The 9,538-nt window shown below is 40.1% G+C and overlaps 1 protein-coding gene across 1 annotated transcript in view; it reads left to right on the top strand.

Annotated features, from left to right (window-relative positions):
• Positions 1 to 9,538, top strand: part of Ipo7 (importin 7) — an 80,126-nt gene that overhangs the window by 7,361 nt on the left and 63,227 nt on the right. The gene's annotated exons all lie outside the window — the stretch shown is intronic.

Raw genomic sequence — 9,538 nt, forward strand, 5'->3', positions numbered from 1 at the left:
AATATTTATTTTTATTTATTACATTTATTTATTGTGTGTGTGTGTGTGGCCAGCTCAGCCCACCAGGGGGCGGGGCTGGCTGGCATGTGGTGCTGGAGGATCGAACCGAGGTCCCTATGCTTTGCCAAGCTTGTTTCAAGTAGGTGCTTTAGACCACTGAGCCATCTCTCCAGCCCCTAGGTGATCATTTTGTATGCCTTATTCCACTGCAGTTGTATTTTGAATAGTCCATCCATCCATCCATCCATCCGAGACAGGGTTTCGCTATGCCATTCAGGCTGGCTTTGAGCTCACTTTGTAGTCCAGGCTGACCTTGAACTCATAATGATCCTCTCTTGCCTCAACCTCCAGTGTGTTGGAACCATGCCCAGCTTTAAATCATTTAGTGAAGAAAAAAAGTACATGAATGAATCTCTTCATTAAGTGAAGTAATCACTGATTGTAAAAATAGCAATTGCTTTCAAAGTATTGGTGTAGACAATTGCAAAACAAAATACTATGCTGACCACAGAATATTTACACTTAGCTATTACATCTGCTTGGACTCCTTTTACTTATTTATTTGTATTTTCAGGGAAGGGTCTACCAGGTGTTCAGGGTCTCACTACTAGATCGGACTCCTAGTGATCCCCCTGTTTACAGCCTCTCAAGAGCTGGGATTATAGGTGAGTGCCACCACGCCCAGTCTCAATTGCCATCTCAGTGCATCCTGAGGACAGGGCTGGCATGTCAGGCTCAGGGATCAAACTCCTGTGCCCTGTGCCTGCTTGCAGGCTCTTTAATATGCTGAGCTATTTGGCTGGCCCTTGGAACTCCTTTTATACAGTTCTTCCCTGATTAGTCTTTTTTTTTTTTTGGCGGAACCGGGAATTGAACTCAGGCCCTTGTGCTTGCCAGGGAAGCGCTTATTCCACTGAGCCATCTCCCCGGCCCCTTGATTAGTCTTTTTTACATGTCTGTTTAAACATCTGTTTATCACTGAGGAGTTCCCAATCACACACTCCCTACCTTCCTTCACTTGTTTGCACTGGTTTGTGCTTCTCTTTTTTTTCCCTGGTTCTTTGAGACAGGGTCTTTCTATGTAGTTCAAGCTGACCTCAAACTGTGGGTAATACTGGTGCCTCAGCTGCCCTGAGTACTGGGATTACAGGCATGCGCCTGAGTTGGGCCATTGTGGACTCTTTTGGCAGATATTTTCTTTTTCTTCAGATTTTATTGGTACATTTCAGAGAGAGAGAGGAGGAGAGGAGAGAGGAGAGATCATATTCATCATAGAGAATTTGTACCAATACATGAATCCAGTTATTATATTTATTATTATTATTTTTTTTTGGTGGAAACTGGGATTGAACTCAGGCCCTTGCGCTTGCCAGGCAAGCACTTATTCTGCTGAGCCATCTCCCCAGCCGTACCTGTATATGAAATAACTTGTTTTATTTCCATTCCCCTACTTTCCTTTCAGTCCCCTTCCCCTCCCCATTTACAAAAGTAGATATTTTTCAGCTACATCTGACTTTGTTTTTTCCTGACTTATTTTGTAGTATGTTATGCAATTTAATATTCTTTTTTTCTTTTTGGACCACCATTATAATACTGGAACTCACCCAGTGTGGTTGTGCACACCTGTAATCCCAGCACTTGGGCAACTGAGGCAGGAGAAGCACCATGAGTTTGATTGAGTACCTGGGCTACATAGTGAACTCAAGGTCACCCAGAACTACACAGCAAGACCTTGTTCTCAAAAAAAATTTTTTTTGGAACTCATTGCTGCATCTCATCTATAAATGTCTTCATGTAATAAGCTTTGCTTTTTAGTGTAAAAAATGAAAAGGTATAAAACTGAAAGCTCTTTATATATTTGATAATTTAAAAATTCTTTTGTGGGGGGGATGTGGGGTTTTTTTTGGTACCACAAATTGAACTTGGGACCTTGTGCTTGTCAGACAGGTACTTGTGTTGCTGAGCTATATCTCCAACGTGATTTATTATTATTATTATTAGTAGTAGTAGTAGTATTACTGAGTAGTATTATTACTACTACTAACTACTATTACTATTATTAACAAAAAGTTCTGTGTAGTCCTCCCTAAGAATTTATGGGGGGGCCGGGGAGATGGCTCAGTAGAATAAGTGCTTGCACAAGGGCCTGAGTTCAATCCCTAGTTCTGCCAAAAAAAAAGAAAAAGAAATTAGGGGGGATTGGTTTCAGTACCCCTGAGGCCAGCAAAAATCCTGAGATTTGGCGTAGTTGGGGCCAGGGAGATGGCTCAGTAGAAGTGCCTGAATTCAATCCCCAGTTTGCCATAAATAAATAAATTAATTAATTAATTTAAAAAATGGTGTAGTAGGACTGAGGAGATAGCTCAGTGGAATGAGCTTGCCTGGCAAGCACAAGGTCCTGAGTTTGATTTCTGGTACCACAAAAAAAAAAAATACATAAAATAAAACGGGGTAGTGTTTTCATATAGCCCAAATATATCTCCCCTATACTTTCTCTTCGTGTGTGTTGGAGGTGGAACTAGGGTCCCATTCTTCACCTACCACTGTGTTAAACCCCTAGCTCCTCCATACTTTATACAGTGTAAATGTTACATGAATAGTTGTCATATTGTGTTGTTTAGGAAATAATTACAACACAAAATCTACATGTTCAGTACAGATGAATTTAGTTGAAGATGTAGAATCTCCAGTTGCTAGTGTGCTTATTCATATAATGAAAATAGTAATGGTAGCTATATCATTATGTGGTTTGGTGTATGTAAAAAAAAAAAATCTAGTAAAGTGTTTGGTGGAAGTCCTATCTTAGTCTGCTAGCTTGGTGTACATCTCAGTGGAACACTTATCGTTAGAAGGTAGAATTGGGCCGGGGAGATAGCTCAGTGGAATGAGTACTTCCCTGGCAAGCACAAGGGCCTAAATTCAATCCCCGGAAAAAAAAAAAAAAAAAAAAAGGTAGAATTGTCAAGTGAAAATAGGCCCAATTATAGGTCTAGTACTTGTCACATGATAGGCTCCTAATATTTGTTGAATGAAGAACTTACAATAAAAATGTTGGGAATGCTCATCTTTGAAATTTTACTATACATTTGTGTTAAAGGGATTTGTCACTTCCTTTAAAAGTAAACATGGTGCCTGCTTAGGCAGAGCACAAGCAGCCAGGATTCATCCCTAGCATACCATGCTGGCCCTGCCCCCCCCACACACCTGAAACAAGATTGAGACTGGGCATGGTGGCACACACCTTTAATCCCAGTGCTTAGGAGGCTTGAAAACAGGATAATCATTAAAAGTCTCATCTGTGTAGTGAGACCCTGTAGACCATGTACTAAATACAAAAAAAAAAGTGAACATGTAAGTAATGTACATGTTTCATTTGGTATTTACCCAGTAAATAATTGAGGGCTTATGTTCTGTTTGGTCTTCAGGATATGAAATTTTTCCTACGCATAGGTACACGTACTCAGAATACTTGTTTCTTTATTTGTAAGAGAAGGATAAGACATCTCAGGGGTTTATAGATTATTACAAAACAACAATCTCTTGGCTTTTAAGTGGATACCTTATTCTATATACAAGCATTCTGTCATATTGCTTAAATGCAGTTAAGTTCTCATCCCTTGTAACTAAATTTTGCCTTTGTGTGTTTGTTTTATTGAAAACTAGGGTAAGTGTATGCTATCTTTATTTTTCTTTTGAAGAGTCTTGCTATGTAATTCCAGGCTGGCCTCTAGGACTAACAGGCATGTGCCACCAAAGTTTAAATGTCCTCAGGTTGACCTGAAATACCATTTTCGGGCCAGGGAGATAGTTCAGTAGAATAAGTGCTTACCTGGCTAAGCACAAGGGCCTGAATTCAATCCCCGGTTCCGCAAAAAAAGAAAGAAGTACCATTTTCTCCAGAAAACTTTACCTGTTTTACAGTTCACATTATCTTTAATTTTTTATAGTACTGGTGAACCGCATCTTTTTAAGAATCTTGGGTCAGCCAGATAGCTCAACAGGTTAAAGCACCACAGGGGAGAGGGCTTGAGCCATTCAGGCCCTGCCCCCGGGGCATGCTGAGATGGTAACTGAGACTGGGCATGGTAGCTTGGGAGGCTGAGAACAGGAGGATCACTATGAGTCCAATCTGTATAGTGAGATCCTATACTGAATACATTAAAAAAAATCTTATGTTTTCATATGTACATATGTATGTATATTTAATGTATTTTGGTTGTTACAGGGTCTTTATGCAGCAGCTCAGACTCACAGTGATTCTCCTGCTTTTAGCCTCTCCAGTGTGCTGAGGTTACACCCCAGCCCTGGGAGCTGGGCTGGCATAGCATGTAGTGCCGGGGATCAAACCATGGTCTCTGCTTGCCTAAGCAGGTACTTTAGTCCACTGAGCTATCTTGCCGGCACCTATTTTTAGTATTTTACATAGGTAATTAGAAAACATTGCTGTTACTGTAAAATTCACTGATTTTGAACTAGTTTATCTCTAGTAGGAGTAAGATCTTTAGTCAAGGACTAAGGTTTTGTGGGGGGTTTTTTTGTGGAATTGGGGATTGAACTCAGGCCCTTGCACTTGCCATCTACTGAGCCATCTCCCCAGCCCCAAAAGTGCAGGGGCTAGGGTAGAGATAGATAATCTAGTCCTTTTTTTTTTTTTTTTTTTTTGCAGAACCTGGGATTGAACTCAAGCCCTTGTGCTTGCCAGGCAAGCACTTGTTCTACTGAGCTACCTCCCCCTGCCCCTTTGGGGTTATTTTGATCTTTAGTCAAGATCTAATTTTTTTTCAAGGACCCTGGAATTGTTAAAAGACGATGTCATTGGCTGGGCATAGTGATGTAGGTCTGTAGACCTAGCATTTGGGAGGCTAAGACCAAAGGATAATGATGTCAGAGTTGGTATATAGTGAGACCCTGTTTCAAAAAAAAAAAAGAAAAAAAAAAAAGAAAAAAATTTTGAGTACCTATTATGAGGCAGGTTGCATCCTGTGTAGGGATCTAACATATAAAAGAGGAAATTCTGGCTCTTTCGAAGCATATCTGTGAACTGAAGTTTTTCAGTATGATGCCTAGAAATTCTTTTGTTAATTTCTGAACGATAACTCCTTTTCCATGGTTCCAGGAATTGAACTCAAGACCTTGTTTTTGCCAGACAGCACTGAGCTGCTGAGTTATATCCCCAACCTTGATAATTCCTCATCTGATTCATTTAGCAGCAAATGTTGATGTGCTGGCCAGTGGGCTAAATAGCTAGAAACAGACTACTTGTATTGGATTACAACTATAATAGAGCCAATTGCAAGGTTTGGGTGAGAAGCTATTTAATCTGACAGGCAGATGTGGTAATAGTGTCTAAAATTTTTCTCCTTTTATATTTCAGCTAAGAAAAAATGCCTATGTAGAATTTAGAAGATTTAAGCTAGGTACCACTTAGGCATGTTACTTACGCCTATAGTTCCTGAAAAATGTGCTATATAGGTTAAACTCAAATTGTCCTTTTACTTTTAGATTGTTACTAATGCTGTGATTTCCTTCCTTCCTTCTCTTCCCTCCCTCCCTCCCAGCTCAGAAAGGCCTTGAACTCACTATGTAGCCCAGGCTGGCCTCAATGTATGTGCACTACCACACCTTCCTTAATCTGATACTTCTTTTATGAAAGGATTTACAACTGGCTGGAATATAACTAATTCAATGGAAAAGCAGTCTATTAGTGAGTTACAGGGTATGGTGATGTATGCCAGTAACCCCAGCAATCCCAGCACTCAGGAGGCTGAGGCAGAATTGCTTTGAAGTCAAGAACAGCCAGGACTACAAAATTCTGCTGAAAATCTTAGGATGTTAGGTTTAGAAAAGTATGAAATAATGGCATAAATAAAAATGAAAAAATTTAAAAATGGCATAACTGTAAGGCAGTTTATGTTTAGAAAGTAAGCAAACTATTTGAGGGTATAGCATATGGTTTTTGTCTGTAGTTAAGTGTGTAACATTCTTTAACCTGGAATGTTGAGAAGTAGATACTGTTGAGAATTAGGGAAAGTCTCTGGATACTTTGGCTGTTGGGAAGTTTAGTGACAGCTTGTTAAAGATCTAAAAAACAGCTGGATCTGTTTATCAATAAAATTAAAAAAAAAACTTCTCAGTTAAAAAAAAATAATAAAATAAAATAAACAGCTGGGGGGGGTCTGGGGAGACAGCCCAGTAGAATAAGTACTTGCTTGGCAAGTGCAAGGGCCTGAGTTCAATCCCTGGTTACACACACACACACACACATACACACACACACACACATAATAATGTTTGGGGTCAGGGAAATGGCTCGGTAGAATAAGCGCATCTCTGGCAAGCTCAAGGGTCTGAGTTGAATCCCTGGTTCTGCCAAAAAAAAAAGAAAAGGTTGGGTGAGATGGCACACACCTGTAATCCCAGCATTTGGGAGGCTGAGGCAAGAGGCTCTCTGAGAGTTTAAGGCCAGTCTGAACTGCACCTAGTAAGGCCCTGTCTCCAAAAACTTAAAATCTGAACAGTAATACTATATCAGTATTTACAAGAAAGCAATCTTCAGATATAGTGAGTGAACATTTAATTTCATTTATTGTCTGTGCTGCATTGGTAAGTCTGATTTAAAATGACTTTTTGGGTTTTTTAAAATAGTCACTATGGGCTGGTGAGATGGCTCAGTGGTCTAAAGCACCTACTTAGAACAAACTAAGCTAAGCAAAGCACAGGGACCGCGGTTCGATCCCCCAGCACCACATGCCAGCCAGCCCTGCTCCCTGGTGGGCTGAGCTGGCCACACACACACTAAATAAATAAATAAATAAATAAATATATTTAAAAAAAATAGTCACTATGTAGACTGCGCTGGCCTTGAACTCAGGGCAGTCCTCCTGCTTCAGCCCCCTGAGTACTAGGATTACAGGCATTCTCACTAGCATGCCTAGCCAGGAAGTTATTATAGAGAGGAAAAAGAATCTTTGAGCTATGTTTGTTTTGGGGACTTTGAGGAAGAGGACAAAAAGAGACTGAGACAAAAGTAGGAGAGATGACTAGAAAAGAGAATTTCAGGTTAAGGATGGGTATGGTTAGTTTTGTTTTTCTTACATAAATGAATTCCTTACACTCCCCCTCTCCTTCCCCCTCTCCCTCCCATTCCCCCTCTCCCTCTCCCTCCTGTCCTCTCCCTCACCCTCTGCCTGTCCCTCTCTCTCTCTCTTCCTCTCTCCCTCTCTCCCTCTCTCCCTCTCTCCCTCTTCCTCTCCTCTCTCCCTCTCCCTCAGCCTCCCTGAATTCTGGGACTACAGGCCGGCTCTTGACGTGAACTTCCTGTTTTGTGCCAAAGAACATTAATTTTTTTTTTTTAAAGGACCTTTTAAAGCTGAGATCCCACTTAGATGCCTATATGAATTACTTTTGCAATATTTAGCTTAACTATTAGGAAAAGGAATGTTGACTTTTAAAAAAAAATGTATTTAGTACAGGGTCTCACTCTGCAGCTTGCAGTCATAGTAGTGATCCTCCTGTCTTCAGCCTCAGCAATGCTGGGATTACAGGGGTGTGCCACCACACCTGGTTTCAGTGGTCATCGTGGCTTGTGTGGGGTAATCAAACCTAGTCCCTGTGATTGCCTAAGAAAGTGCTTAGTCCCCTGAGCTATCTCATCAGCCTGGAGTGTTGACATTTCTGAGGTTAAAGCAAAATGAAGATTTTCTGGAGTGGGGGCAGCAATTTCTTATTATGGGGTTATTGAGTAGAATGCTAGTATGGGAAGTGGGATTTAGATTGTAGGCTAAAAGGTAGCATGATGGGGAAGTATTGATGTGGTTGTATATGCCTCCCTCTGCCAGAGTTAGGCCTATTTGGGAGGCAGAATAAGCAAACAAGGAATTACTTCTAGATTAAAAATTCAGGGTAGTAGGCTTTTCAGTCATATTATTTTACCTGTTATAATATTTTCTATTCATATTTTCTATTCATCGTAGTTGTGGGGTTTTGTTTTTGCCATGTTTTGAGATAGGTTTTCATTATGCAGTTCAGGCTAGCCTTGAACTCACTTTGTAACCCAGGTTGCCCTTGAACTGGCAGCAATCCTGCCTCAGCCTCCCAAATTCTGGGGTTACAGGTATGTGCCAACACACCTGGCTGAATCATTTAGGATAAACTTTAAGTTTTAATTCCTTTATTCAATTATAATTTATTTTTCTTTTGTAAACATTTTTTTTCACCTGTATTTTAGGGAAAGAAGGGTCTACAGGGTGTTCAGGGTCTCACTACTAGGTTGGACTCCTAGTGATCCACCTGTTTACAGCCTCCCAAGAGCTGAGATTACAGGTACATGCTACCATGCCCTGTTTCAATTACCTTGTCATCTCAGCGCACCCCAAGAGCGGGGCCAGCATGGCAGATCCGGGGATCGAACTCCAGGCCCCTGTGTCTGCTTGCAGGCACTTTAATCCACTGAGCTATTTGGTCAGCCACATTTTCTTCATAATGTTTAGTAATTGTAAGAATTAAGTAAAGAGTAGAGTTAAAGGAATTAGAAAATGGAGTTGACTGTTAAGGCATTTTGATGAGTGGAATTAAGGGTAAATATTGATATTCTCCTGAGTAGGTGCCAGATAAATGAGAAAATGCAAATTTAGAAAGGCCTCATGTTATAAGTAGCAGCTTTTAAACTTGAGTAGCATTAGGAGTTTTATATGTGTATGTCCTCATAAGTGATGTGTAATGGCTTGTTTGTTGCTTTAGTTCTCTGCTAAAATCTGACTGTAAAGAGGTTGCTGGGCCTATAATTAGTGCCGGCATTCAAAGTTACACTTGTACTTTGACTTCCATTTAATTTGTTTTTTGTTATTGTTGGGTTTTGTTGTTGTTGTTGTTGTTGTGGAACTAGAATTTCAGGACCTTGTGCCGCTGAGCTATTTCCCAAGCCCCTTGATAGATGGATAGATAGATAGATAGATAGATAGATAGGTATTTTTCCCCCTAACCATGTCAATGTTTGAATATTAATAAATGATGAGAATACTGAGTGAGAATACTGTGAGAGTATTCACTGAGCTATTTGGTCAGCCCTATTTTCTTCATAATTTTTAGTAATTGTAAGAATTAAGTAAAGAGTAGAGTTTCCAAGTGAGAATACTGTTACTGCCAAAATTTCAGTTAATATGATAAAGATTGTCATCAGTGTTGCTCTTAAGTTCATTTTTTAAAATTACTCTAATATTCTGTGTTAAGAGCTTTTATGAAACGTGATAGTTTGTTGTACTTAGCAATTCTTTTTTTTTTTTTTTAGTGAATGTTTATTTTTTATTTTTATTTGTGTGTGTGTGTATGTGTGTGGCCAGCTCAGCTCATCAGGAGGCGGGGCTGGCTGGCATGTGGTGCTGGGGGATTGAACCACGGTCCCTGTGCTTTGCTAAGCTTGTTCTAAGTAGGTGATTTAGACCACCGAGCCATCTTACCAGCCCCTGTACTTAGTAATTCTTAAAACCTGTTTGAGATCAATCAATGCCTACAGTGAATTTCTTTTTCTTTTTTTTTTTTT

The sequence above is a fragment of the Octodon degus genome, unplaced genomic scaffold (assembly GCF_000260255.1).
Source record: "Octodon degus isolate 3935 unplaced genomic scaffold, OctDeg1.0 scaffold00067, whole genome shotgun sequence".
NCBI lineage: Eukaryota > Metazoa > Chordata > Mammalia > Rodentia > Octodontidae > Octodon > Octodon degus.